This window comes from Eucyclogobius newberryi, unplaced genomic scaffold (assembly GCF_026437365.1).
Source record: "Eucyclogobius newberryi isolate DKJ021-1_F unplaced genomic scaffold, fEucNew1.0.hap1 SCAF_47, whole genome shotgun sequence".
In the NCBI taxonomy this organism is placed as follows: Eukaryota; Metazoa; Chordata; class Actinopteri; order Gobiiformes; family Gobiidae; genus Eucyclogobius; species Eucyclogobius newberryi.
This window is the reverse complement of record NW_027316134.1, coordinates 619,858-646,633: the sequence shown is the minus strand read 5'-3', so window position 1 is coordinate 646,633 and position 26,776 is coordinate 619,858. Positions and strand designations below refer to the sequence as shown.

The following is a 26,776-nucleotide window of genomic DNA, read 5'->3' as shown; positions in this document are numbered from 1 at the left end:
GAATCCATCCAATTGGAAATACTTTACATTTACTTGACTTACTTGTACTTCTCACAGGAGTACTTGACTCATATACTGTATGGCGTCAGAGTAAAAGTGTAGTTCATAGTATGATATGATTTAGTCTCAGTTTTGTGTCTTTCCTTTGGTCCAGAGGAAAAACTGAAACACGAAGTGTAAAGTACAAGGAGTTTTAAAGCAAGACTTTGGAGACAAAGACTGAATATTTGTGTTGTTGTTGTTGTTGTTGTTGTTGTTTTATGGCGGTTGGCATCCGAGTGTTGCATTACCGCCAGACTTTATTCCTCAGACGTTTCGTAGTCCTCAGACTCTGTCGTAGTCCGTAAAAGTACTCCTCCCATTGCTTTGGCGTTACAAAGCCCATGAGGTCATGATGTGTTTTTGTGACTAGAATAGTTGTTGTGTCAGAGACCAACCGGCTTTATTCCAGGGAGACTCTTCTTCACCTTCCTCGCCCTCTTTGACGGTCGGTGCTTTGGGAAGTACAAAGCCCATGAGCTCCACACTTGGAACCCATTCATATGACATATATACTTGTACCACTGTGTTTATGTGTCATTGTTTTCAAAGCCCATGGGATCAAAGCGGAAAGAATGAACTCGGCTCCACTCCAGGGAGACTCCTCCCCACCCTCCTCGCCCTCCTTGACGTTCGGCGCCCCGGAAGCACAAAGCCCATGAGATCATGGGACGTCTTTGTTGTTTTACAAAGCCCATGAGGTCATGGGACGTCTTTGTCGTTTTATCCCTTAGAAGTCCTTCTTCCATCACTTTGGCGTTTCTAGGCCCATGAAGTCCAAGCGCGTTAGAACATCCTCTTGCTCCTCATCCTCGGCTTAGTCTCCAACACCCCCCACCTCTATAAACGTTTACCCAGCCCTGTGCTACATAAGTAAGCAACCACAGCCTGACACAAACCCTGTGACTGGATCGCCAGAACGTTCCGCAGATTGAACTCCCGCCCATTATTCCGAAACCACAAGGCCAACCCGGCCCTTTCCCTATCATAAGCCTCACAGCAAATCAGCACATGCTCGACAGTCTCTGGCACCCGACAGTGACCACACAGACCGGTCGGATGTTTGCCTATCCTACTTAGTGACCAATTGAGTCCAGTATGGCCAATCCTCATGCGGGCGAAGGCCCTTTCCTCCCACGCGTTCCCGCCCATAGACCCGCAAGGACCCACACTACCCTGTATGTGATAGAGATGCCGTCCAGTAACACAGTGGCTCCAAAATTCCTGCCAAAGGCCGACCACATGACTCTTGATAACAGGCTTGATTTCAGATTTGCTCAACTCAACCGCCACATCAATTGATGGCCGCCGAAGGGAACGTTTAGCCAGTGCATCAGCCATTTCGTTACCATCCACCCCCACATGTGTTGTTTAGGGTCAAAGAGACGGTCACACGTCTTTAAAGAGACAGTAACATGTCTTTAAAGAGACAGTAACATGTCTTTAAAGAGACAATAATGTAACATGTCTTTAAAGAGACAGTAACATGTCTTTAAAGAGACAATAACGTAACATGTCTTTAAAGAGACAGTAACATGTCTTTAAAGAGACAGTCACATGTCTTTAAAGAGACGGCAACATTTCTTTAAAGAGACAGCAACATGTCTTTAAAGAGACAGTAACATGTCTTTAAAGAGACAGTAACATGTATTTAAAGAGACAGTAACATTTCTTTAAAGAGACAGTCACATGTCTTTAAAGAGACAGTAACATTTTTTTAAAGAGACAGTAACATGTCTTTAAAGAGACAGCAAGAGATGGCGGAGGAGAGTGGATCGGTGGTCGAAGACGTTCTGGACGGCGTGGAGGAGCAGCCTTTTCTGGCTGCACGTGCCCGGAAACGTAAAAAGTCCCTTAGCTCGTCCGAGGGTTCTGGGAATGAGCAGCAGGATGAGGCTGAAGCTATTGATATCCGGAGTGAGAGCAGAGACTGTAAGGTGATCATAAAGCTTGCACAGGATAGTGCATCCTTTAAGGAGTGGAATTCAGTGGCATTGTCAAAGAGCCTAACTGTAGCTGTGGGAGTGATCAAGAGTGCGAGTGTCCTTAGAGATGGCTCGCTGCTGGTCGTGTGCAATGACGCAGCTCAGCAACGGAAGACGATTGGAACTAAACGTCTGGGTGGAAAGGACATTCTTGTGTCTGATGCTGAAAGAAACACAGTCAGAGGGGTTATCGTAGGTGTCCCTACGGCGACGTCTGTGGATGAAGTTAAGGAGAATTTGACGGGAGCTACGATGGTGGACGCTAGGCGTTTGAAGGTGACCCGGTCTGGGGTAAGATGTGACAGCTTGTCGGTAATGGTAACACTTGAAGGGAGGTGCCTGCCTAGTAAGGTGTTCATTGGGTTCATGTGCCATTACGTTAGGCCATATGTTCCACCGCCCCTGCGTTGCTTTAAGTGCCAGCGCTTTGGGCATATTGCAGCGGTCTGTAGAGGGAGGCAAAGATGTGGTAAATGTGCAGGAGATCACGAGTATGGGAAGTGTGACGTGGGTGCAAAACTGAAGTGCTGTAACTGTGGGGAAGAACATAGCTCTGCCTACGGGGGATGCAGGTTTAGCAAAAGAGCTGCTGAGGTGCAGAAAATAAAGGTCTCTCAAGGTATATCCTATGCAGATGCAGTCAAGAAAGTTTCAAGTAACGAGTTTAGAGTAAATACAGAGAGAGGAGCCAGCGCTGCTCCCAGCCAGGGCGAAATGAGAAAGGCCAGCGTGGCTCCCAAGAAGTGTGAAGGTTTCAAGAGTGGAGGTCCCAAGTGTGCAGGTTCCAGAATTAATGAGAATACCCTGGTTGTGGATAGAGAGGATTTTGTACTCTTTATGGTGGATGTTGTAAACTGTGCTGCTCAGACTCAAAGCAGAACTGAAAGGATCAGGATCATTGCTAAAGCTGCAGGGAGATTCCTTGGAACAAAGGAGCTTGATTGGGCAGATATAGAAAACAGGCTAAAGGCGCTAAATGGGAGTCGGAGTGATGGGGGTCTGCTTTTGGGGAGTCAGAGTGATCAGAGTGACGAGATGGGGGTGGGGGTGGTCTCCTGTCCTCGTCCAGTCTCGTAGACGCACGGCTACCAAGCAGCGATATCAGTGGAAATATTAAAGCCTATGGAATGAAGCCTGAAGAATAAAGCTGTACGGTGGAAGCACCGAACGTCAAAGAAGGAGAGGAAGATGAAGAAGAGTCTCCCTGGAATAAAGCCGGTTGGTCTCTGAAACAACAACAACTATTCTAGTCACAAAGACATATCATGACCTCATGGGCTTTGTAACACCAAAGCAATGGAAGGAGTACTTTTACGGACTATGACAGTCTGAGGACTACGAAAAGTCTGAGGAATAAACTCTGGCGGTAATGCAACAATTGGATGCCAACCGCCATAAAACAACAACAACAACAACAACAACAACAACAACAACATTTCTTTAAAGAGACAGTAACATGTCTTTAAAGAGACAGTAACATGTCTTTAAAGAGACAGTTGACCTGGTCCAAACCTGATCCAGACCTGATCCTGGTCCAGACCTGATCCAGACCTGATCCGGACCTGATCCGGACCTGATCTAGACCTGATCCTGGTTCAGACCTGGTCCAGACCTGATCCAGACCTGATCCAGACCTGGTCCAGACCTGGTCCAGACCTGGTCCAGACCTGATCCAGACCTGATCCGGACCTGATCCAGACCTGATCCTGGTTCAGACCTGGTCCAGACCTGATCCAGACCTGATCCAGACCTGGTCCAGACCTGGTCCAGACCTGGTCCAGACCTGGTCCAGACCTGATCCAGACCTGGTCCAGACCTGATCCAGACCTGATCCTGGTTCAGACCTGGTCCAGACCTGATCCAGACCTGATCCAGACCTGGTCCAGACCTGGTCCAGACCTGATCCAGACCTGATCCAGACCTGATCCAGACCTGGTCCAGACCTGGTCCAGACCTGATCCAGACCTGATCCGGACCTGATCCAGACCTGATCCTGGTTCAGACCTGGTCCAGACCTGATCCAGTCCTGGTCCAGACCTGATCCAGACCTGATCCTGACCTGATCCAGACCTGGTCCAGACCTGATCCAGACCTGATCCTGGTTCAGACCTGGTCCAGACCTGATCCAGACCTGATCCAGACCTGGTCCAGACCTGATCCAGACCTGGTCCAGACCTGATCCAGACCTGATCCAGACCTGATCCAGACCTGGTCTAGACCTGGTCCAGACCTGATCCAGACCTGATCCGGACCTGATCCAGACCTGATCCTGATCCTGACCTGATCCAGACCTGATCCAGTCCTGGTCCAGACCTGATCCAGACCTGATCCTGACCTGATCCAGACCTGATCCAGACCTGATCCTGATCCTGACCTGATCCAGACCTGATCCAGACCTGATCCAGACCTGGTCCAGACCTGATCCAGATCCACTGAGATTATTTAAATACATTTTCTGGTCTCCTTCATTTGCAGTTTCAGTCCCTTCAATCTCAGACTCTTCAGATGCAGTTCTCTTCATGTGTTCCTGTTTTGTGCTGAGTTTGACCAAGAGTTATTTTTGAGCCTTCCTCTCTGCCCCAGTTCTGCACTTCCTCTGCTCCAGTTCTGCACTTCCTCTCTGCCTGCCCCAGCTCTGCACTTCCTCTGCCCCAGCCCTGCACCTCCTCTCTGCCCCAGCTCTGCACTTCCTCTGCTCCAGTTCTGCACTTCCTCTCTGCCCCAGCTCTGCACTTCCTCTGCTCCAGTTCTGCACTTCCTCTGCCCCAGCTCTGCACTTCCTCTGCTCCAGTTCTGCACTTTCCCTCTGCCCCAGCTCTGCAGTCCCTCTCTGCCCCAGCTCTGCACTTCCTCTGCTCCAGTTCTGCACTTCCTCTCTGCCCCAGCTCTGCACTTCCTCTGCCCCAGCTCTGCACTTCCTCTGCCCCAGCTCTGCACTTCCTCTCTGCTCCAGCTCTGCACTTCCTCTGCTCCAGTTCTGCACTTCCTCTGCTCCTGCTCTGCACTTCCTCTGCCCCAGCTCTGCATTTCCTCTCTGCCCCCTGCTCTGCACTTCCTCTGCCCCAGCTCTGCACTTCCTCTGCTCCAGCTCTGCACTTCCTCTGCTCCAGCTCTGCACTTCGTCTGCTCCTGCTCTGCACTTCCTCTGCTCCAGCTCTGCACTTTCAGTTCTGCACTTCCTCTGTTCCAGCTCTGCACTTCCTCTCTGCTCAAGCTCTGCACATCCTCTCTGCTCCAGCTCTGCACTTCCTCTCTGCTCCAGTTCTGCACTTCCTCTGCACCAGCTCTGCACTTCCTCTCTGCTCCAGCTCTGCACTTCCTCTGCTCCAGCTCTAGACCTCCTCTGCTCCATCTCTGCACTTCCTCTGCTCCAGTTCTGCACTTCCTCTGCTCCTGCTCTGGACTTCCTCTGCTCCAGCTCTGCACTTCCTCTCTGCTCCAACTCTGCACTTCCAGCTCTGCACTTCCTCTCTGCTCCAGCTCTGCACTTCCAGCTCTGCATTTCCTCTGCTCCAGCTATGCACATCCTCTCTGCTCCAGCTCTGCACTTCCTCTCTGCTCCCGCTCTGCACTTCCTCTGCTCCAGCTATGCACATCCTCTGCTCCAGCTCTGCACTTCCTCTGCTCCAATTCTGCACTTCCTCTGCACCAGTAAAAACGGAACTAAAAACGTACTTAAGCAAAGTACAGTTTACTTCAGTGCAGTACTTTACATGTTGGGAGGGGGGTTTCCTGGCTCCTCCCTCGTCTCCTCCCTCCTCTGTCCTCGCTCCTAACCTCCTAACACACTTTCAGAGAGAGAGAGAGAGAGAGAGTTTCTTTCTCTGAACCGCATGGACTGAAAACAAGGACTTTAACTGCGTTTCTGTCCAACATGTTGCGACTTTTCACGCGCTGGAGCTGGAGAAGGACGTGAGGAGGACGCGTGAGGAGGACGCGTGAGGAGGACGTGAGAAGGACGCGTGAGGAGGACGCGTGAGGAGGACGTGAGAAGGACGCGTGAGGAGGACGCGTGAGGAGACGCGTGAGGAGGACGTGAGAAGGACGCGTGAGGAGGACGCGTGAGGAGACGCGTGAGGAGGACGCGTGAGGAGGACGCGTGAGGAGGACTCGAACCTGAAGAACATGGGCAGAGCTTGAACCGAGAGGAAGAGAAAAAGCGCAGGAAAAATGGTGAGTTTGAAGCGTTTGTGTCTGAAATGAAGTTTGTGTTTGTGCAAAAGAGAAAAGTGTTTCATGAAGTGATTAAGTGAAAAAAGTGCCACTCTGAAGTTGTGTTCAGACTTGTCCCGGTTTAGTCCTGGTTTAGTCCTGCTTTAGTCCTGGTTTAGTCCTGGTTTAGTCCTGGTTTAGACCTGCTTTAGTCCTGGTTTAGTCCTGGTTTAGACCTGCTTTAGTCCTGGTTTAGTCCTGGTTTAGACCTGGTTTAGTCCTGGTTTAGTCCTGGTTTAGTCCTGGTTTAGTCCTGGTTTAGACCTGGTTTAGTCCTGCTTTAGTCCTGGTTTAGTCCTGGTTTAGACCTGGTTTAGTCCTGGTTTAGTCCTGGTTTAGACCTGGTTTAGTCCTGCTTTAGTCCTGGTTTAGTCCTGGTTTAGTCCTGGTTTAGACCTGGTTTAGTCCTGGTTTAGTCCTGGTTTAGTCCTGGTTTAGTCCTGGTTTAGACCTGGTTTAGTCCTGCTTTAGTCCTGGTTTAGTCCTGGTTTAGTCCTGGTTTAGACCTGGTTTAGTCCTGGTTTAGTCCTGGTTTAGTCCTGGTTTAGACCTGGTTTAGACCTGGTTTAGACCTGGTTTAGTCCTGGTTTAGACCTGGTTTAGACCTGGTTTTTATTTGGTCCAGGTTTAATGCCAGTTAAACTCAATATTTCTGTTACAGCTACTGCTAATATACTATTACTAGTACTACTGCAGGTGGTGGTAGTAGTAGTAGTAGTACTATGTCTACTATAGTACAACATGTAGTAACTAAACTGCTCTTGTTGTTACTTCTACAAATCATGACTAAATACGACTTCTACAAGTATTACAAATCACTGCTGTTGTTATTACTGCAGTTCTTACTACTATTACTACTATCACTACTACTACTACTATTACTACTATTACTATTACTACTACTACTATTACAATTTACTAAGGTTACTACAATTAATTGAAACATTGTGAGTGAATTTTAAAGTAAAAAAAATACCTTGTTTCGGCAAAGAGTGAATATACAAAATATACAATATATATCAAATATGTCCAGCGTGTTCATAACAACATCATGATAACGTTTGATCACTTTAAAACACTGGATAAAAGATGATTCAAAGTTTGGGTCCAGTTTTGGGTCCAGTTTGGGTCCAGTTTGTGTCCATTTTGTGTCCATTTTGTGTCCATTTTGGGTCCATTTTGGGTCAAGTTTGGGTCGTTTTGAGTCCAGTTTTTATCAAGTTTGGAGAGAGTTTGAGTCCAGTTTTGTGTCCAGTTTGTGTCCATTTTGGGTCCAGTTTGTGCCCAGTTTGGGTTTAGTTTGGGTCCAGTTTGGGCCCAGTTTGGGCCCAGTTTGGGTCCAGTTTTGAGTCCAGTTTTTATCAAGTTTGGAGAGAGTTTGAGTCCAGTTTTGTGTCCAGTTTGTGTCCATTTTGGGTCCAGTTTGTGCCCAGTTTGTGTCCAGTTTGTGTCCAGTTTGTGTCCAGTTTGGAGAGTTTGTGTCCAGTTTTGTGTCCAGTTTGTGTCCATTTTGGGTCCAGTTTGGGTCCAGTTTGGGTCCAGTTTTGTGTCCAGTTTTGTGTCCAGTTTGTGTCCAGTTTGTGTCAAGTTTGGAGAGAGTTTGTGTCCAGTTTTGTGTCCAGTTTTGTGTCTAGTTTGTGTCCAGTTTGTGTCCAGTTTGTGTCCAGTTTGTGTCCAGTTTGTGTCCAGTTTGTGTCCAGTTTGTGTCCAGTACCGCGACGTTGTGGCAGAAGAAATCTTTCCTCCAGAACGTCCTTTACCTCGGATTAAAGTTGTAGATTTAGACTTGACTTGGAGTTTAGAGTTTAGGGTTTAAAGTTTAGAGTTTAGAGTTCGGAGTTTAGAGTTTAGAGTTTTGTCAAACCAAAGCCTGGCGAGCGATTATTACCAACCGTAGAAATGATCTCATTAAGTATTAAACGAGCCTTTCCGACTTTTGCCACTTGAAAACGCAGCTTCACGACAAACGCCCGTCACTGTAAGTACTGCAGTACACCGACCTGAAAGTACTTCTTCTACCACAGTACTGCAGTACACCGACCTGAAAGTACTTCTTCTACCACAGTACTGCAGTACACCGACCTGAAAGTACTTCTTCTACCACAGTACTGCAGTACACCAACCTGAAAGTACTTCTTCTACCACAATACTGCAGTACACCGACCTGAAAGTACTACTTCTACCACAATACTGCAGTACACCGACCTGAAAGTACTTCTTCTACCACAGTACTGCAGTACATCGACCTGAAAGTACTTCTTCTACCACAGTACTGCAGTACACCGACCTGAAAGTACTTCTTCTACCACAGTACTGCAGTACACCGACCTGAAAGTACTTCTTCTACCACAGTACTGCAGTACACGACCTGAAAGTACTTTTTCTTCCACAGTACTGCAGTACACGACCTGAAAGTACTTTTTCTTCCACAGTATTGGAGTGTTTGTCCACAGACGCAGAAGGGCCTTTTGTTGCTTTCCAAGGGCCCTTAATTAATTCAGATACTTCACATAGTTCTGCCCGCGGTCCGCCCTAAGTACTTGTACTGCTTTTATGGAGTACACGATGGAAACCGCAGTGTTTCATTAAAGGGGAGGTTACGAGTCGTGTAGTTAATAGTCGGTGTGATGTTTTTATGACGACAAATTATTACTGTGGCAAAGTCGTTATCTTAGACCCGGAAAAGAAAGTGTGTTCCTGGAGTTCTCGTACTTTAGCAGTATTAATAGTACTGTGTGTTTAGTGAATTGTTGTAGTGCAGTATTAGTAGTAGTAGTAATAGTAGTAGTAGTATTGGTGGTGGTACTGATAGTGTTTGTAGTAGTGATTGTATGTCAAGTTTAGCAGCTTTTGGTTGTGTAGAATTGCCCAAAAAGCCTTTAGATATTAGCATTTGACCCAGTTTGACCCAGTTTGACCCAGTTTGACCCAGTTTGACCCAGTTTGACCCGGATGAAGCGAGGGAGATGCAGCTGGAGCATTTTTTCATGTCTGTCCGAGTCCTAAAACCCTAAATTCATGCGTTGGATTAATAAAATATTGCATTGATTCCGGGTGGTATTCGTAGTATTGTCTGTATATGTAGTAATATTCATAATACTCGTTGCAGGAGCGCAAATATCCATTGTAGAAGCAGAAGTACTGTGTGTTTGTACCATTAGGTTCATCGATCATTATTTAAGTCTTAATATCATCGTTATAATCGTGATAATTGTGACACTTTTTGAAGGTTTTTTTAAAATTCAACTTATAGAAAAGTAAATGCTGTTTTGGTCGTGACGTTGATAGTCGTGAACAGACGTTAAATCGTGGCTTTTAGTCTCACAATAATCCTGAGACTAAAATTATGAATCGTGACATAACTATCAGGAGTTTATAGTATTTGCAGTATTTGTAGTATTTGTAGTAGAGTTATGGTGGTAAATGTGTATTTTACAGTGTGTCTATATTTGGAGATAAGTCTGACTTTGGCCTTAACTCCAGCTGAACCTCATAAACCAGGACCAGGACCAGGACCAGGACCAGGACCAAGACCAGGACCAGGACCAGGACCAAGACCAGGACCAGGACCAAGACCAGGACCAGGACCAGGACCAGGACCAAGACCAAGACCAGGACCAGGACCAAGACTTGACCAGGACAATGACCAAGACTTGATTAGGACCAGAACCAAGACCAGGACTAAGACCAGGACCAAGTCTAGACCAGAACCAGGACCAGGACCAAGAACAGGACCAGGACCAAGACTTGACCAGGGCCTGGACCAGGACTAGACCAGGTCCAGTACCAGGACCAGTACCAGGACCAAGACTTGACCAGGACTAGGGCCAGGTTCCAGGTTCCATTTTAGGCTAAAGGTTCTCACTTCCATCAGAACTTAACCAGGACTAGATTCAGGCCTGATTCAATCCTACTTTAGGGTTTGAGTCCAGTTTAGTGTAGTCCTGGTCCTGGTTTAAACACGGCTCAGATCCTGGTCTAGTCCTGTTCCTGGTCTTGATCCTGGCCCTAGTCTAGTCCTGGTCTTGGTCCTGGTCTAGTCCTGGTCCTGGTCCTGGTCCTGGTCTTGGTCCTGGTCCTGGTCCTGGACCTGGTCCTGGTCTTGGTCTTGGTCTTGGTCCTGGTCCTGGTCTTGGTCCTGGTCCTGGTCCTGGTCTTGGTCCTGGTCCTGGTCTAGTCCTGGTCCTGGTCCTGGTCTTGGTCCTGGTCCTGGTCCTGGTCCTGGTCCTGGTCTTGGTCCTGGTCTTGGTCTTGGTCCTGGTCCTGGTCCTGGTCCTGGTCCTGGTCTTGGTCCTGGTCCTGGTCCTGGTCCTGGTCCTGGTCCTGGTCCTGGTCCTGGTCTTGGTCCTGGTCCTGGTCCTGGTCCTGGTCCTGGTCCTGGTCCTGGTCCTGGTCCTGGTCCTGGTCTTGGTCCTGGTCCTGGTCTTGGTCCTGGTCCTGGTCCTGATCAAGTCTTGGTCCTGGTCCTGGTCCTGGTCCTGGTCTTGGTCCTGGTCCTGGTCCTGGTCTTGGTCCTGGTCCTGGTCCTGGTCCTGGTCCTGGTCTTGGTCCTGGTCCTGATCAAGTCTTGGTCATTGTCCTGGTCCTGGTCAAGTCTTGGTCCTGGTCCTGGTCCTGGTCCTGGTCCTGGTCCTGGTCCTGGTCTTGGTCCTGGTCCTGATCAAGTCTTGGTCATTGTCCTGGTCCTGGTCAAGTCTTGGTCCTGGTCCTGGTCCTGGACCAGGTCCTGGTCTTGGTCTTGGTCTTGGTTCTGGTCTAGACTTCGTCCTGGAGTGTTTGCTGAGGTCAGATGCTGGTCATTCATTCACTTCAAGGTCAAAGTGACGGAACGTTTGATTGTTTTGACTGTAAACAGACGCAGTACTGCAGTACACAGAATACTGCAGTACACAGAATACTGCAGTACACAGAGTACTACTGCAGTACAGACTACTGCAGTACACAGAATACTGCAGTACACAGACTACTGCAGTACACAGAATACTGCAGTACACAGAATACTGCAAACGCCGCCGCAGTATTTGGAGTACTTTTCACATACACTGTACACAGAATACTGCAAACGCCGCCGCAGTATTTGGAGTACTTTTCACATACACTGTACACAGAATACTGCAAACGCCGCCGCAGTATTTAGAGTACTTTTCACATACACTGTACACAGAATACTGCAAACGCCGCTGCAGTATTTAGAGTACTTTTCACATACACTGTACACAGAATACTGCAAACGCCGCTGCAGTATTTAGAGTACTTTTCATGTATTCCGCGGCGAGCGCAGGCTTTGTCCGAACACGTTTCCCTGGTGATGCTCTCGCTTTGTTCAGGCTCAAGGTTTGTGACTCTGAGCACTTCCTTTGTCCAAATATGGTCATGGAGGAAAGAGACAGTTTAGACTTAAATATTTACACATCAAACTCTAACTTAGAGTCTATTTATGTCTTTATCTGATTGGAGACAGAGAAACACATTTAAAGGTCTCAGAGGCCCGTGTGTCTCAGAGGCCCGTGTGTCCCAGAGGCCCGTGTGTCCCAGAGGCCCGTGTGTCCCAAAGGCCCGTGTGTCCCAGAGGCCCGTGTGTCCCAGAGGCCCGTGTGTCCCAGAGGCCCGTGTGTCTCAGAGGCCCGTGTGTCCCAGAGGCCCGTGTGTCCCAGAGGCCCGTGTGTCCCAGAGGCCCGTGTGTCCCAAAGGCCCGTGTGTCCCAGAGGCCTGTGTGTCCCAAAGGCCCGTGAGTCTCAGAGGCCCGTGTGTCCCAGAGGCCCGTGTGTGCCAGAGGCCCGTGTGTCCCAGAGGCCCGTGTGTCCCAAAGGCCCGTGTGTCCCAGAGGCCCGTGTGTCCCAGAGGCCCGTGTGTCCCAGAGGCCCGTGTGTGCCAGAGGCCCGTGTGTGCCAGAGGCCCGTGTGTCCCAGAGGCCCGTGTGTCCCAAAGGCCCGTGTGTCCCAGAGGCCCGTGTGTCAGCTTCAAGTCCTGATTCGAATCCAGAGGTTTAGGTTCAGGTCCGGACCTAATGAGTCCGACTGAACTCATGCCATATTTACATAATGTTACAACAGCATAACACAAGCTACTTCGCTAAATTCAAATCAAATCAATTTATTTTTGTAAGGCCCAAAATCACAACAACAGTTGCCTCTGAGGGCCACAGGGAGAAATGAATCAACAATGTCTTTGGTGGCGAGGGACGATGTCCCAGGGTCCTCTGTCCTTAGACTCTCCTTCTCGGCCAGGAAAAACTACAAAAAAAACCTCTTTGGGAAAAAAGCGCAGAAACCTGGAGGAGTTCCAGTGAAGGAGAGATCCGACTCTCACAGACGGACAGACGGACACGAGGGAGACTGGAGCTGGACCCACTCTTCAGGCAGATGAGGGACCGTCTGAGTCAAGCTGGACCCACTCTTCAGGCAGATGAGGGACCGACTGAGGCGAGCTGGACCCACTCTTCAGGCAGATGAGGGACCGACTGAGGCGAACTGGAGCCACTCTTCAGGCAGATGAGGGACCGACTGAGGCGAACTGGACCCACTCTTCAGGCAGATGAGGGACCGTCGGGGGCGAGCTGGACCCACTCTTCAGGCAGATGAGGGACCGTCGGAGGCGAGCTGGACCCACTCTTCAGGCAGATGAGGGACCGTCGGAGGCGAGCTGGACCCACTCTTCAGGCAGATGAGGGACCGTCCACACAGGGCAGGGACCACTTCACCAGGGGAGGGGCATCTGGGTCCACAGGTCCTCAGGAGTGAGAGAAAGAAAAGAAGGCGGTGAACAGTTTGCAAGTGGAATTAAAAAATAAATATTGTTTGATAGCATAAGTAGTCAGAAGAAGAGGATAGTGCTCAAGCTGTCATACTTCCCCCAGCATAGTTACTCCTAGGGCAGCGTAGCTAAAGCTGTGGGTTTATGTTTCTGATCCTAACTACTCTGACCATATTCGATTTCGAAGAGGAACGTTTTAAGCCTGGACTTAAATGAAGAGACTGTGTCAGCATATTTAACATGGGTCGGGAGCTGATTCCATAACACAGGAGCTTGGTAGCTAAACGCTCTACCTCCTACAGTACTTTTAGAGACTCTTGGCACCACCAGAAGGCCAGCATTCTGAGAGCGAAGAGCTCTGTTTGGATGATATGGTTCTATAGCATCTTTGAGGTAGGATGGGGCCATGTCATTTATGGCTTTGTAGGTCAAGAGTAGAATTTTGAATTTGATTCTAGACTCGACGGGGAGCCAGTGAAGAGACTTCAGCACTGGCGTAATGTGCTCTCTTCTTTTTGTTCCTGTTAGTAATCTTGCTGCTGCATTTTGAACCAGTTGAAAGCTTTTTATGGAGCTTTTAGGACACGCTGCAAGCAGGGAGTTACAGTAGTCTAATCTAGTCGTTACAAATGCATGGATAAGTTTTTCGGCATCACTTTTAGGCAGGATTCTTCTGATTTTGGCTCTTGTTGCGCAAATGGAAATAGGCTGTTTTACAAGCTTGATTTATATGAGCTTTAAATGAGAGCTCCTGGTCAAATAAGACTCCAAGATTTCTTACAGTAGAACTAGAGGCTACACTGACATTGTCCAGTGTGACTATCTGCTCAGATAGAGCGTCTCGTAGATGCTTAGGGCCAAGCACAATGACCTCGGTTTTTTCAGGGTTAAGAAGCAGGTAGTTTAGTGTCATCCAGGTTTTTATCTCCTTCACACAAGTACTAAGTCTGTCTACTTGATCGCTCTGATCAGGTTTCATTGATAAATACAGCCGAGTGTCATCTGCATAGCAGTGAAAGTTAATGCCATGCTTTCTGATCATGTTGCCTAATGGCAGCATATAAAGAGTAAACAGAATTGGACCGAGTACCGAACCCTGTGGCACACCGTAAATTACTTTAGAGCAAGGTGTTCAAGTTGAAGACACTTGAACAAGGACAACTATCAAACACAAGGCTTAACTGCAGATTGAAATAAACTCAACTTGTCTGCTTTATTATCTAAAGCTACAACTTACAAATCACAAGCTACTAGCTACGAGCTAGCTGCTAAACTATAGCTTAACAGTTCACACACATTCATGTGTTTCACTTGAGGAACAAGAGCATGTTGAGTATTGTTGACAGGGTCAGTCTGGGTCAAGGGTCAAAGCAGCCGTTTCATCTGATACAATGTTTTGCCTTTAGACACATTTCCACTCTTTAATTTTGCAGATCCATTAGCATCAAAAGTCAGGTAAAAACCTTCAAACAGACACGCTGACCCCGCCCCTTTAACACGCGGCCACGCCCCTTTAACACACGGCCACGCTCCTTTAACACGCGGCGGCCCCAGCTTAAAACAGTTCAAATAAAGCCAGCGATCTTACCGGCTGCCGCTTCAATGTTCACGTGTGGAGACACGGTTCACTTCAATGTTCACACGTGGAGACACGGTTCACTTCAATGTTCACACGTGGAGACACGGTTCACTTCAATGTTCACACGTGGAGACACGGTTCACTTCAATGTTCACACGTGGAGACACGGTTCACTTCAGTGTTCACGTGTGGAGACACGGTTCACTTCAGTGTTCACGTGTGGAGACACGGTTCACTTCAGTGTTCACACGTGGACACACGGTTCACTTCAGTGTTCACACGTGGAGACACGGTTCACTTCAGTGTTCACGTGTGGAGACACGGTTCACTTCAATGTTCACACGTGGACACACGGTTCACTTCAGTGTTCACACGTGGAGACACGGTTCACTTCAGTGTTCACGTGTGGAGACACGGTTCACTTCAATGTTCACACGTGGACACACGGTTCACTTCAGTGTTCACGTGTGGAGACACGGTTCACTTCAGTGTTCACGTGTGGAGACACGGTTCACTTCAGTGTTCACACGTGGACACACGGTTCACTTCAGTGTTCACACGTGGAGACACGGTTCACTTCAGTGTTCACGTGTGGAGACACGGTTCACTTCAATGTTCACACGTGGACACACGGTTCACTTCAGTGTTCACACGTGGAGACACGGTTCACTTCAGTGTTCACGTGTGGAGACACGGTTCACTTCAGTGTTCACACGTGGACACACGGTTCACTTCAATGTTCACGTGTGGAGACACGGTTCACTTCAGTGTTCACACGTGGACACACGGTTCACTTCAGTGTTCACACGTGGACACACGGTTCCGCGCTGTCTCTCGCATCTTTAAACTTATTTCGCCGGCTTCACTTCTGCCCTGAAGACGCGTGCGTCGCTAAATAGGGTCCGTGTGCTCCATTGACAGCGATGCATGGCAGTGTTTACGTCTTTTCCAGCGCAAATTTCGCGACCTATGGAAGGTTTCAGATGGTTTAGATTCTAGAACAAGAAGGATATAGAATGTGAGTGCTATATTTCATATGAGTCCAGAACCGAATCACCAGGGTTTCGTTTTTTTTGGACCTGAACCGAAAGTCCAGATCCGGTCCATCGTAGCGGTACGCATCCCTACGTGTGTCCCAGAGACCCGTGTGTCCCAGAGACCCGTGTGTCCCAGAGACCCGTGTGTCCCAGAGACCCGTGTGTCTCAAGGCCCATGTGTCTCAAGGCCCGTACAGACCGCGGCGGCCGAAGCGTCCCTGTGTCCCAGAGGACTCCTCGCCCTCCTCACCTCCTCCTCACCCCCTCGCCCCCTCGCCCTCCTCGCCTCCTCACCTCTTCCTCACCCCCTCGCCCTCCTCGCCTCCTCACCTCTTCCTCGCCTCCTCCTCCTCGCCCCCTTGCCTCCTCGCCCCCTCGCCCCCTCACCTCCTCCTCGTCTCCTCTCCTCCTCGCCCCCTCACCTCCTCCTCGCCCCCTCGCCTCCTCCTGCCCCCTCACCTCCTCCTCACCTCCTCCTCACCGCCTTCTCACCTCCTCCTCGCCTCCTTCTCGCCCCCTCACCTCCTCCTCCCCCCTAACCTCCTCGTCGCCCCCTCACCTCCTCCTCACCTCCTCCTCCCCCCTCACCACCTCCTCGCCCCCTCACCTCCTCCTCACCTCCTCCTCCCCCCTAACCTCCTCGTCGCCCCCTCACCTCCTCCTCACCTCCTCCTCCCCCCTCACCTCCTCCTCGCCCCCTCACCTCCTCCTCACCTCCTCCTCGCCCCCTCACCTCCTCCTCACCCCCTCACCTCCTCCTCACCTCCTCCTCGCCCCCTCACCTCCTTGCCTCCTCCTCACCTCCTTACCTCCTCTTCACCTCCTCCTCACCTCCTTCATCCTGAGCTCCTCCTCTGGAATGTGTTTGGTGTGAATCCGTCTGAGAAACACCTGGTTCCAGACTCTAATGTTTACTCACCGAGTCCAAAGTCTGGAAGAACAAATTCCTCTCTCAATCATTCCGGCCTCGATCCTCACGCTTCCCCCTCGTCTTCCCCCTCGCTCTTCCCCCTCGTCTTCCCCCTCGTCTTCCCTCTCGTCTTCCCCCTCGCTCTTCCCCCTTGTCTTCCCCCTCGCTCTTCCCCCTCGTCTTCCCCCTCGCGCTTCCTCTCGTCTTTCCCTCTCTTCCTCTCACTTTTCCCTCGCTCCCCTCTCTGCCCTCCCTCGCACTTCCTCTCACTTTTCTCTCGCTCCCCTCACTTCCCTCCCTCACTCTTCCTCTTGTCTTTCCCTCTCTTCCTCTCACTTTTCCCTCGCTCTTCCTCTCTGCCCTGTCTCGCTCTTCCTCTCGTTCTTCTCGCTTTCCCAGACTCCAGATCCTCGGCTCGGGTGGAACTGCACAAATTAATTGCTTTGTTTTGGAGACGGGCTGTAATTGTCCGACGGGGAAAGAATGGAATGACTCGGGTCATTTAAAAGAGATTAAGTCTGAATCCTTTAAGGCCGCAGCACAAAGACGCCTTCACATGTTCTGACCGTCTGAAAGGTCATGAAGGCTGGACATCTGCGAGGCCGTGTTTACATCTCTCTCAGCTGGCCGTACGTGGAGAATGTACAGGAGGTTGTGGGTTAGACTCCTGGTGCAGATGAACGTGTACGCCTGCTGCGTCCAGGAAAACAGGACGGAAAAAAGCAGATGCTAACTTATACGTCGAGCCTTAGCAACACAAAGCTAGCAAAGCACGTTAGCAACAGCTGTTTCCTGTTTACTTGTCAAGAGCCAGAATCTGATATTTCCAGGTCATAATGCCTCTAACATTAGCATTAGCACGACATAAAGAGAGGTTCAAACGCGGCGTAGAGGCTTTGAGAGAAGTCAAAGAAATGAGGCAAAACTGTTCCTGTGCACGCTCGCTTTAGCCATGCCCCTCACACACACTAGCTTTAACCACGCCCCTCACGCACACACACACTGGAATTACTAAACGTCTTTTTGTGACTCGCTCAGATCGATCTCAGGAGGAAAAAGTATCATTCTGACAGATTGTATTTTCAAGGAAACATTTTTGACGTGAGTAAAAATGTGACTATCGAGCTCGGGGGAAAAAACAGCCGTTACCGTGGAAATCCGATACATTACGCCAAAAAAAAAATAAAAAAATAAGTCAACAAAAAGGCTGTGGAACACCCCGATTAACGGCTGAGAAATACATTTATCAATCTGTTGTTTAGTAATGTTTTGAATCAAGTTTAGTAATTTGCTTTTTAAAATCCCCATTTCCAGGACCAAGAACAGACATTTCATGTTTAAATGCAGTTTAAAATAACAGATTAGAGAACATGGTGAATAGGAGTACATATGCTAACGCTAACACCTTCAGCTACATGACGTATGCTAACGCTAACACCTTCAGCTACATGAGGCACAGACAGAACTGTGGTAAGTGTCTGGTATGTTAACGTAACATATGAACAGTTATTCAGATAACTATAGCATAAAGAACATGCTAACAAGTTTAGCAAAGCATCAGTTTTACCCCAAATCACTAAATCCATTGAATTCTTCTTCCTCTGTGTCACTTCTAAACAACTCCACAAACTCCAGAGGAAGAGGAAGTGCAGATTCTTCTTCTGCGTCGCTTAGAGCCTAGAGCGCCCTCTTGTGGTTGCCAGTGTGAAAATAACAAATAATTTCACATATAAGAGTATAAGTCGCACCCCGGCCAAAACTATGAAAAAGGTGCGACTTATAGTCCGGAAAATACGGTAATACAAAAATAGTACATGTGTTAGCGTGCGTGTGTTAACTTGCATGTGTTAGCACGTGTGCGTTAGAGTACGTTTTGGCGTACGTGTTGTTGTGCATGTTAGCGTGCGTGTTAGCATGCGTGTGTTAACGTGTGTTAGTGTACGCGTGTTTGCGTGTGTTAGCGTGCGCGTGTTAGCGTGGGTGTGTTAGCGTGTGTTAGCGTGCGTTAGCGTGGCAGGGTGCTTCCTGTCTCCCGCACACCTCCCAGGACGTACTCTACATTTATTTTGGCTGCTCATAGATTATTATCTTGTTGAACTTTGGGTCCATTGTTCCTTATTGCAGATTCCTGAGTCCTTACGTCATCCAGAGCTCGCCCTCAAAGACGGGCCCAGACTTCAAGATGTTTCTGATTGAAATAAGTGGACATTTTTGGCGATGTTAGAGCTCTCTTGAGTATAAGATGAAGGGCAGAAGAAGCAGAACGAGAAATAGGCCAATTAAAGCAGCAGTTTGGGGACATTTACAGTAGGAATAGCAGGAGGTTTAGTCAAGTTGTTGTAGTAATAGTTGGACAATCCTCGTTTTCAGCTGTTTTCCTGGTGAAATAGTCAAACACTGGTGCACTGCCCGGGACCACAGTGGGCAGAACTCAGAGTCAACACGTTTTTTAAGAGCTAAACGGGTCAAATGTTTCCAAATCGTAGCGTGACACGCATTATTTAAAGGCCAAGCTCTTCTGTAAACAGTGACTTTCTCCAGTTCTCACACCTCTGCCTCTTGGTGTGTGTTCAGTGTGTGTTTAGTGTGCTGACTCAGGCGGTGACTCACGCTTGGCTCTTACACCGGCTCAGACACCGGTTGAGGCCCGTTCGAGCCCTGAGTCAGCAGAGTTCCCGAAAGTGTCACCGCCGCTCGTCCTTTCAACTAATCAATGGATATCAAACGATTATTCATTCATTTTCTATTGCTTGTTCCCTTTCGGGGTCGCGGGTGACTGGAGCCTATCCCAGTGACTTTGGGCCTCAGACGATTATACGTTCAGTTAATATATTTGTTGTTTAGTTTGCCAAAGGCCTGGGAATAAAAGATGTTAGGCAAATTTGACCAGGATGAAGCTACAGTGACGCTGCTTGTGGAAATCCTCTTTATTTCCGGACAAAAACACTAAATGCACTTGTTTCTTGTGTGGTTCTGGTGTCATTCTTGCTTTGTCTGAGTCCTGAATGTTGTTTTCTTTGCTTTATTGGCACATTTTTGAACAAACTGAGGTGATAAAGCGGCGCTACATCACGTCATGGCCTGAAAGATAAAATACCAAACCAGAAGTGAAAATAATCCTGTCCCCGTCACATCCCGTCAGCTCGTTTCTCCTCATGCGTGTGACACTCTGTTTACACTGTGTCTCTGACGTGACCCGTTAGCTTTAGCCCCGGGCCAGTAAATGCTAACAGATGCAAACAGATGCTAATAGATGCTAACAAGTCATTACTGGCTAATATCCCCCCAGGACACCGACACAGAGAAAGTAAAGTGCTAAAACAAGCCCCTATTGTCCGGAGCCGGAGACAGCGAAGAGGACTGTAAACAGAGAGGGAGGAGGGTGAGGGGCACAGCGAGGGGTGAGGGGCACAGGGTGAGGCACAGGGGGGAGTCCGGGGGAGGCCACGGCAGCTGGACTTTAAAGACTGTGTTTATTTAAACCTTTTGCATTTTTAAAACCAACTCACGAGACAGAACGCAAACACTGTAAGTGGGAGAAACAGCAGATGTCTTCAAGTGTAGTTACAGCTGTAATAAACTTGGAACTAGGACAGAAGGAGGACTAAACCTGGACTGAGGAGGACTAAACCTGGACTGAGGAGGACTAAACCTGGACTGAAGGAGGACTAAACCTGGACTGAAGGAGGACTAAACCTGGACTGAAGGAGGACTAAACCTGGACTGAAGGAGGACTAAACCTGGACTGAAGGAGGACTAAACCTGGACTGAGGAGGACTAAACCTGGACTGAAGGAGGACTAAACCTGGACTGAAGGAGGACTAAACCTGGACTGAAGGAGGACTAAACCTGGACTGAAGGAGGACTAAACTGAAGGAGGACTAAACCTGGACTGAAGGAGGACTAAACCTGGACTGAAGGAGGACAAAACCTGGACTGAAGGAGGACTAAACTGAAGGAGGACTAAACCTGGACTGAAGGAGGACTAAACCTGGACTGAAGGAGGACTAAACCTGGACTGAGGAGGACTAAACTGAAGGAGGACTAAACCTGGACTGAGGAGGACTAAACCTGGACTGAAGGAGGACTAAACTGAAGGAGGACTAAACCTGGACTGAAGGAGGACTAAACCTGGACTGAAGGAGGACTAAACCTGGACTGAAGGAGGACTAAACCTGGACTGAAGGAGGACTAAACCTGGACTGAGGAGGACTAAACCTGGACTGAAGGAGGACTAAACCTGGACTGAAGGAGGACTAAACCTGGACTGAGGAGGACTAAACCTGGACTGAAGGAGGACTAAACTGAAGGAGGACTAAACCTGGACTGAGGAGGACTAAACCTGGACTGAAGGAGGACTAAACCTGGACTGAAGGAGGACAAAACCTGGACTGAAGGAGGACTAAACTGAAGGAGGACTAAACCTGGACTGAAGGAGGACTAAACCTGGACTGAGGAGGACTAAACCTGGACTGAAGGAGGACTAAACCTGGACTGAAGGAGGACTAAACCTGGACTGAAGGAGGACTAAACCTGGACTGAGGAGGACTAAACTGAAGGAGGACTAAACCTGGACTGAAGGAGGACTAAACCTGGACTGAAGGAGGACTAAACTGAAGGAGGACTAAACCTGGACTGAAGGAGGACTAAACCTGGACTGAAGGAGGACTAAACCTGGACTGAGGAGGACTAAACTGAAGGAGGACTAAACCTGGACTGAGGAGGACTAAACCTGGACTGAAGGAAGACTAAACTGAAGGAGGACTAAACCTGGACTGAAGGAGGACTAAACCTGGACTGAAGGAGGATTAAACTGAAGGAGGACTAAACCTGGACTGAAGGAGGACTAAACCTGGACTGAAGGAGGACTAAACCTGGACTGAAGGAGGACTAAACCTGGACTGAAGGAGGACTAAACTGAAGGAGGACTAAACCTGGACTGAAGGAGGACAAAACCTGGACTGAAGGAGGACTAAACCTGGACTGAAGGAGGACTAAACCTGGACTGAAGGAGGACTAAACCTGGACTGAGGAGGACTAAACTGAAGGAGGACTAAACCTGGACTGAAGGAGGACTAAACTGAAGGAGGACTAAACCTGGACTGAAGGAGGACTAAACCTGGACTGAAGGAGGACTAAACCTGGACTGAAGGAGGACTAAACCTGGATTGAAGGAGGACAAAACCTGGACTGAAGGAGGACTAAACTGAAGGAGGACTAAACCTGGACTGAAGGAGGACTAAACCTGGACTGAAGAGGACTAAACTGAAGGAGGACTAAACCTGGACTGAAGGAGGACTAAACCTGGACTGAAGGAGGACTAAACTGAAGGAGGACTAAACCTGGACTGAAGGAGGACTAAACCTGGACTGAAGGAGGACTAAACCTGGACTGAAGGAGGATTAAACTGAAGGAGGACTAAACCTGGACTGAAGGAGGACTAAACTGAAGGAGGACTAAACCTGGACTAAAGGAGGACTAAACCTGGACTGAAGGAGGACTAAACTGAAGGAGGACTAAACCTGGACTGAAGGAGGACTAAACTGAAGGAGGACTAAACCTGGACTGAAGGAGGACTAAACCTGGACTGAGGAGGACTAAACCTGGACTGAAGGAGGACTAAACTGAAGGAGGACTAAACCTGGACTGAGGAGGACTAAACCTGGACTGAAGGAGGACTAAACTGAAGGAGGACTAAACCTGGACTGAAGGAGGACTAAACCTGGACTGAAGGAGGACTAAACCTGGACTGAGGAGGACTAAACCTGGACTGAAGGAGGACTAAACCTGGACTGAGGAGGACTAAACTGAAGGAGGACTAAACCTGGACTGAAGGAGGACTAAACCTGGACTGAAGGAGGACTAAACCTGGACTGAGGAGGACTAAACCTGGACTGAAGGAGGACTAAACCTGGACTGAAGGAGGACTAAACCTGGACTGAGGAGGACTAAACCTGGACTGAAGGAGGACTAAACCTGGACTGAGGTGGACTAAACCTGGACTGAAGGAGGACTAAACCTGGACTGAGGAGGACTACACCTGGACTGAAGGAGGACTAAACCTGGACTGAAGGAGGACTAAACCTGGACTGAGGAGGACTAAACCTGGAATGAAGGAGGGCTAAACCTGGACTGAGGAGGACTAAACCTGGACTGAAGGAGGACTAAACCTGGACTGAAGGAGGACTAAACCTGGACTGAAGGAGGACTAAACCTGGACTGAAGGAGGACTAAACCTGGACTGAGGAGGACTAAACCTGGACTGAGGAGGACTAAACTGAAGGAGGACTAAACCTGGACTGAAGGAGGACTAAACCTGGACTGAAGGAGGACTAAACCTGGACTGAGGAGGACTAAACCTGGACTGAAGGAGGACTAAACTGAAGGAGGACTAAACCTGGACTGAGGAGGACTAAACCTGGACTGAAGGAGGACTAAACCTGGACTGAAGGAGGACTAAACCTGGACTGAAGGAGGACTAAACCTGGACTGAAGGAGGACTAAACCTGGACTGAAGGAGGACTAAACCTGGACTGAAGGAGGACTAAACCTGGACTGAAGGAGGACTAAACCTGGACTGAGGAGGACTAAACCTGGACTGAAGGAGGACTAAACCTGGACTGAAGGAGGATTAAACTGAAGGAGGACTAAACCTGGACTGAAGGAGGAATAAACCTGGACTGAGGAGGACTAAACCTGGACTGAAGGAGGACTAAACCTGGACTGAAGGAGGACTAAACCTGGACTGAAGGAGGACTAAACCTGGACTGAAGGAGGACTAAACTGAAGGAGGACTAAACCTGGACTGAAGGAGGACTAAACCTGGACTGAAGGAGGACTAAACCTGGACTGAGGAGGACTAAACCTGGACTGAGGAGGACTAAACCTGGACTGAAGGAGGACTAAACCTGGACTGAAGGAGGACTAAACCTGGACTGAAGGAGGACTAAACCTGGACTGAAGGAGGACTAAACCTGGACTGAAGGAGGACTAAACCTGGACTGAAGGAGGACTAAACCTGGACTGAAGGAGGACTAAACTGAAGGAGGACTAAACCTGGACTGAAGGAGGACTAAACCTGGACTGAAGGAGGACTAAACCTGGACTGAGGAGGACTAAACCTGGACTGAGGAGGACTAAACCTGGACTGAAGGAGGACTAAACCTGGACTGAAGGAGGACTAAACCTGGACTGAAGGAGGACTAAACCTGGACTGAAGGAGGACTAAACCTGGACTGAGGAGGACTAAACCTGGACTGAGGAGGACTAAACTGAAGGAGGACTAAACCTGGACTGAGGAGGACTAAACCTGGACTGAAGGAGGACTAAACCTGGACTGAAGGAGGACTAAACCTGGACTGAAGGAGGACTAAACCTGGACTGAGGAGGACTAAACCTGGACTGAAGGAGGACTAAACCTGGACTGAAGGAGGACTAAACCTGGACTGAGGAGGACTAAACCTGGACTGAAGGAGGACTAAACCTGGACTGAAGGAGGACTAAACCTGGACTGAAGGAGGACTAAACCTGGACTGAAGGAGGACTAAACCTGGACTGAGGAGGACTAAACCTGGACTGAAGGAGGACTAAACCTGGACTGAAGTAGGACTAAACTGAAGGAGGACTAAACCTGGACTGAAGGAGGACTAAACCTGGACTGAAGGAGGACTAAACCTGGACTGAGGAGGACTAAACCTGGACTGAGGAGGACTAAACCTGGACTGAGGAGGACTAAACTGAAGGAGGACTAAACCTGGACTGAAGGAGGACTAAACCTGGACTGAAGGAGGACTAAACCTGGACTGAAGGAGGACTAAACCTGGACTGAGGAGGACTAAACCTGGACTGAAGGAGGACTAAACCTGGACTGAGGAGGACTAAACCTGGACTGAGGAGGACTAAACCTGGACTGAAGGAGGACTAAACCTGGACTGAGGAGGACTAAACCTGGACTGAGGAGGACTAAACCTGGACTGAGGAGGTCTAAACCTGGACTGAAGGAGGACTAAACCTGGACTGAAGTAGGACTAAACCTGGACTGAAGGAGGACTAAACCTGGACTGAGGAGGACTAAACCTGGACTGAAGGAGGACTAAACCTGGACTGAGGAGGACTAAACCTGGACTGAAGGAGGACTAAACCTGGACTGAAGGAGGACTAAACCTGGACTGAAGGAGGACTAAACTGAAGGAGGACTAAACCTGGACTGAAGGAGGACTAAACCTGGACTGAGGAGGACTAAACCTGGACTGAAGGAGGACTAAACTGAAGGAGGACTAAACCTGGACTGAGGAGGACTAAACCTGGACTGAGGAGGACTAAACCTGGACTGAAGGAGGACTAAACCTGGACTGAAGGAGGAATAAACTGAAGGAGGACTAAACCTGGACTGAAGGAGGACTAAACCTGGACTGAGGAGGACTAAACCTGGACTGAAGGAGGACTAAACCTGGACTGGAGGAGGACTAAACCTGGACTGAAGGAGGAATAAACTGAAGGAGGACTAAACCTGGACTGAAGGAGGACTAAACCTGGACTGAGGAGGACTAAACCTGGACTGAGGAGGACTAAACCTGGACTGAAGGAGGACTAAACCTGGACTGAGGAGGACTAAACCTGGACTGAGGAGGACTAAACCTGGACTGAGGAGGTCTAAACCTGGACTGAAGGAGGACTAAACCTGGACTGAAGTAGGACTAAACCTGGACTGAAGGAGGACTAAACCTGGACTGAGGAGGACTAAACTGAAGGAGGACTAAACCAGGACTGAAGGAGGACTAAACCTGGACTGAGGAGGACTAAACCTGGACTGAAGGAGGACTAAACTGAAGGAGGACTAAACCTGGACTGAGGAGGACTAAACTGAAGGAGGACTAAACCTGGACTGAGGAGGACTAAACCTGGACTGAGGAGGACTAAACCTGGACTGAAGGAGGACTAAACCTGGACTGAAGGAGGAATAAACTGAAGGAGGACTAAACCTGGACTGAAGGAGGACTAAACCTGGACTGAGGAGGACTAAACCTGGACTGAGGAGGACTAAACCTGGACTGAGGAGGACTAAACCTGGACTGAAGGAGGACTAAACTGAAGGAGGACTAAACCTGGACTGAAGGAGGACTAAACCTGGACTGAGGAGGACTAAACCTGGACTGAAGGAGGACTAAACCTGGACTGAAGGAGGACTAAACTGAAGGAGGACTAAACCTGGACTGAAGGAGGACTAAACCTGGACTGAAGGAGGACTAAACCTGGACTGAAGGAGGACTAAACCTGGACTGAAGGAGGACTAAACTGAAGGAGGACTAAACCTGGACTGAGGAGGACTAAACCTGGACTGAAGGAGGACTAAACCTGGACTGAGGAGGACTAAACCTGGACTGAAGGAGGACTAAACCTGGACTGAGGAGGACTAAACCTGGACTGAGGAGGACTAAATCTGGACTGAAGGAGGACTAAACTGAAGGAGGACTAAACCTGGACTGAAGGAGGACTAAACCTGGACTGAAGGAGGACTAAACCTGGACTGAAGGAGGACTAAACCTGGACTGAAGGAGGACTAAACCTGGACTGAGGAGGACTAAACCTGGACTGAAGGAGGACTAAACCTGGACTGAAGGAGGACTAAACTGAAGGAGGACTAAACCTGGACTGAAGGAGGACTAAACCTGGACTGAGGAGGACTAAACCTGGACTGAAGGAGGACTAAACTGAAGGAGGACTAAACCTGGACTGAGGAGGACTAAACCTGGACTGAAGGAGGACTAAACCTGGACTGAAGGAGGACTAAACCTGGACTGAGGAGGACTAAACCTGGACTGAAGGAGGACTAAACCTGGACTGAGGAGGACTAAACCTGGACTGAAGGAGGACTAAACCTGGACTGAAGGAGGACTAAACCTGGACTGAGGAGGACTAAACCTGGACTGAAGGAGGACTAAACTGAAGGAGGACTAAACCTGGACTGAAGGAGGACTAAACCTGGACTGAAGGAGGACTAAATCTGGACTGAAGGAGGACTAAACCTGGACTGAGGAGGACTAAACTGAAGGAGGACTAAACCTGGACTGAAGGAGGACTAAACCTGGACTGAAGGAGGACTAAACCTGGACTGAGGAGGACTAAACCTGGACTGAGGAGGACTAAACCTGGACTGAGGAGGACTAAACCTGGACTGAGGAGGACTAAACCTGGACTGAAGGAGGACTAAACCTGGACTGAAGGAGGACTAAACTGAAGGAGGACTAAACCTGGACTGAAG

At 49.0% G+C, this 26,776-nt stretch overlaps 2 long non-coding RNA genes across 2 annotated transcripts; both read right to left on the bottom strand.

Annotated features, from left to right (window-relative positions):
* Nucleotides 1–3,552: 3,552 nt before the first annotated feature.
* Nucleotides 3,553–3,848, bottom strand: LOC140380417 (uncharacterized). Its single transcript, XR_011931030.1, has 3 exons — nt 3,753–3,848; nt 3,648–3,702; nt 3,553–3,597 (listed from the first exon to the last, which is right to left on the bottom strand). It is a non-coding gene; the product is annotated as an uncharacterized lncRNA (long non-coding RNA).
* A 140-nt stretch (nt 3,849–3,988) lies between these two features.
* On the bottom strand, nt 3,989–4,379 carry LOC140380416 (uncharacterized). Its single transcript, XR_011931029.1, has 3 exons — nt 4,349–4,379; nt 4,255–4,299; nt 3,989–4,011 (listed from the first exon to the last, which is right to left on the bottom strand). It is a non-coding gene; the product is annotated as an uncharacterized lncRNA (long non-coding RNA).
* Between the last annotated feature and the right edge of the window lie 22,397 nt (nt 4,380–26,776).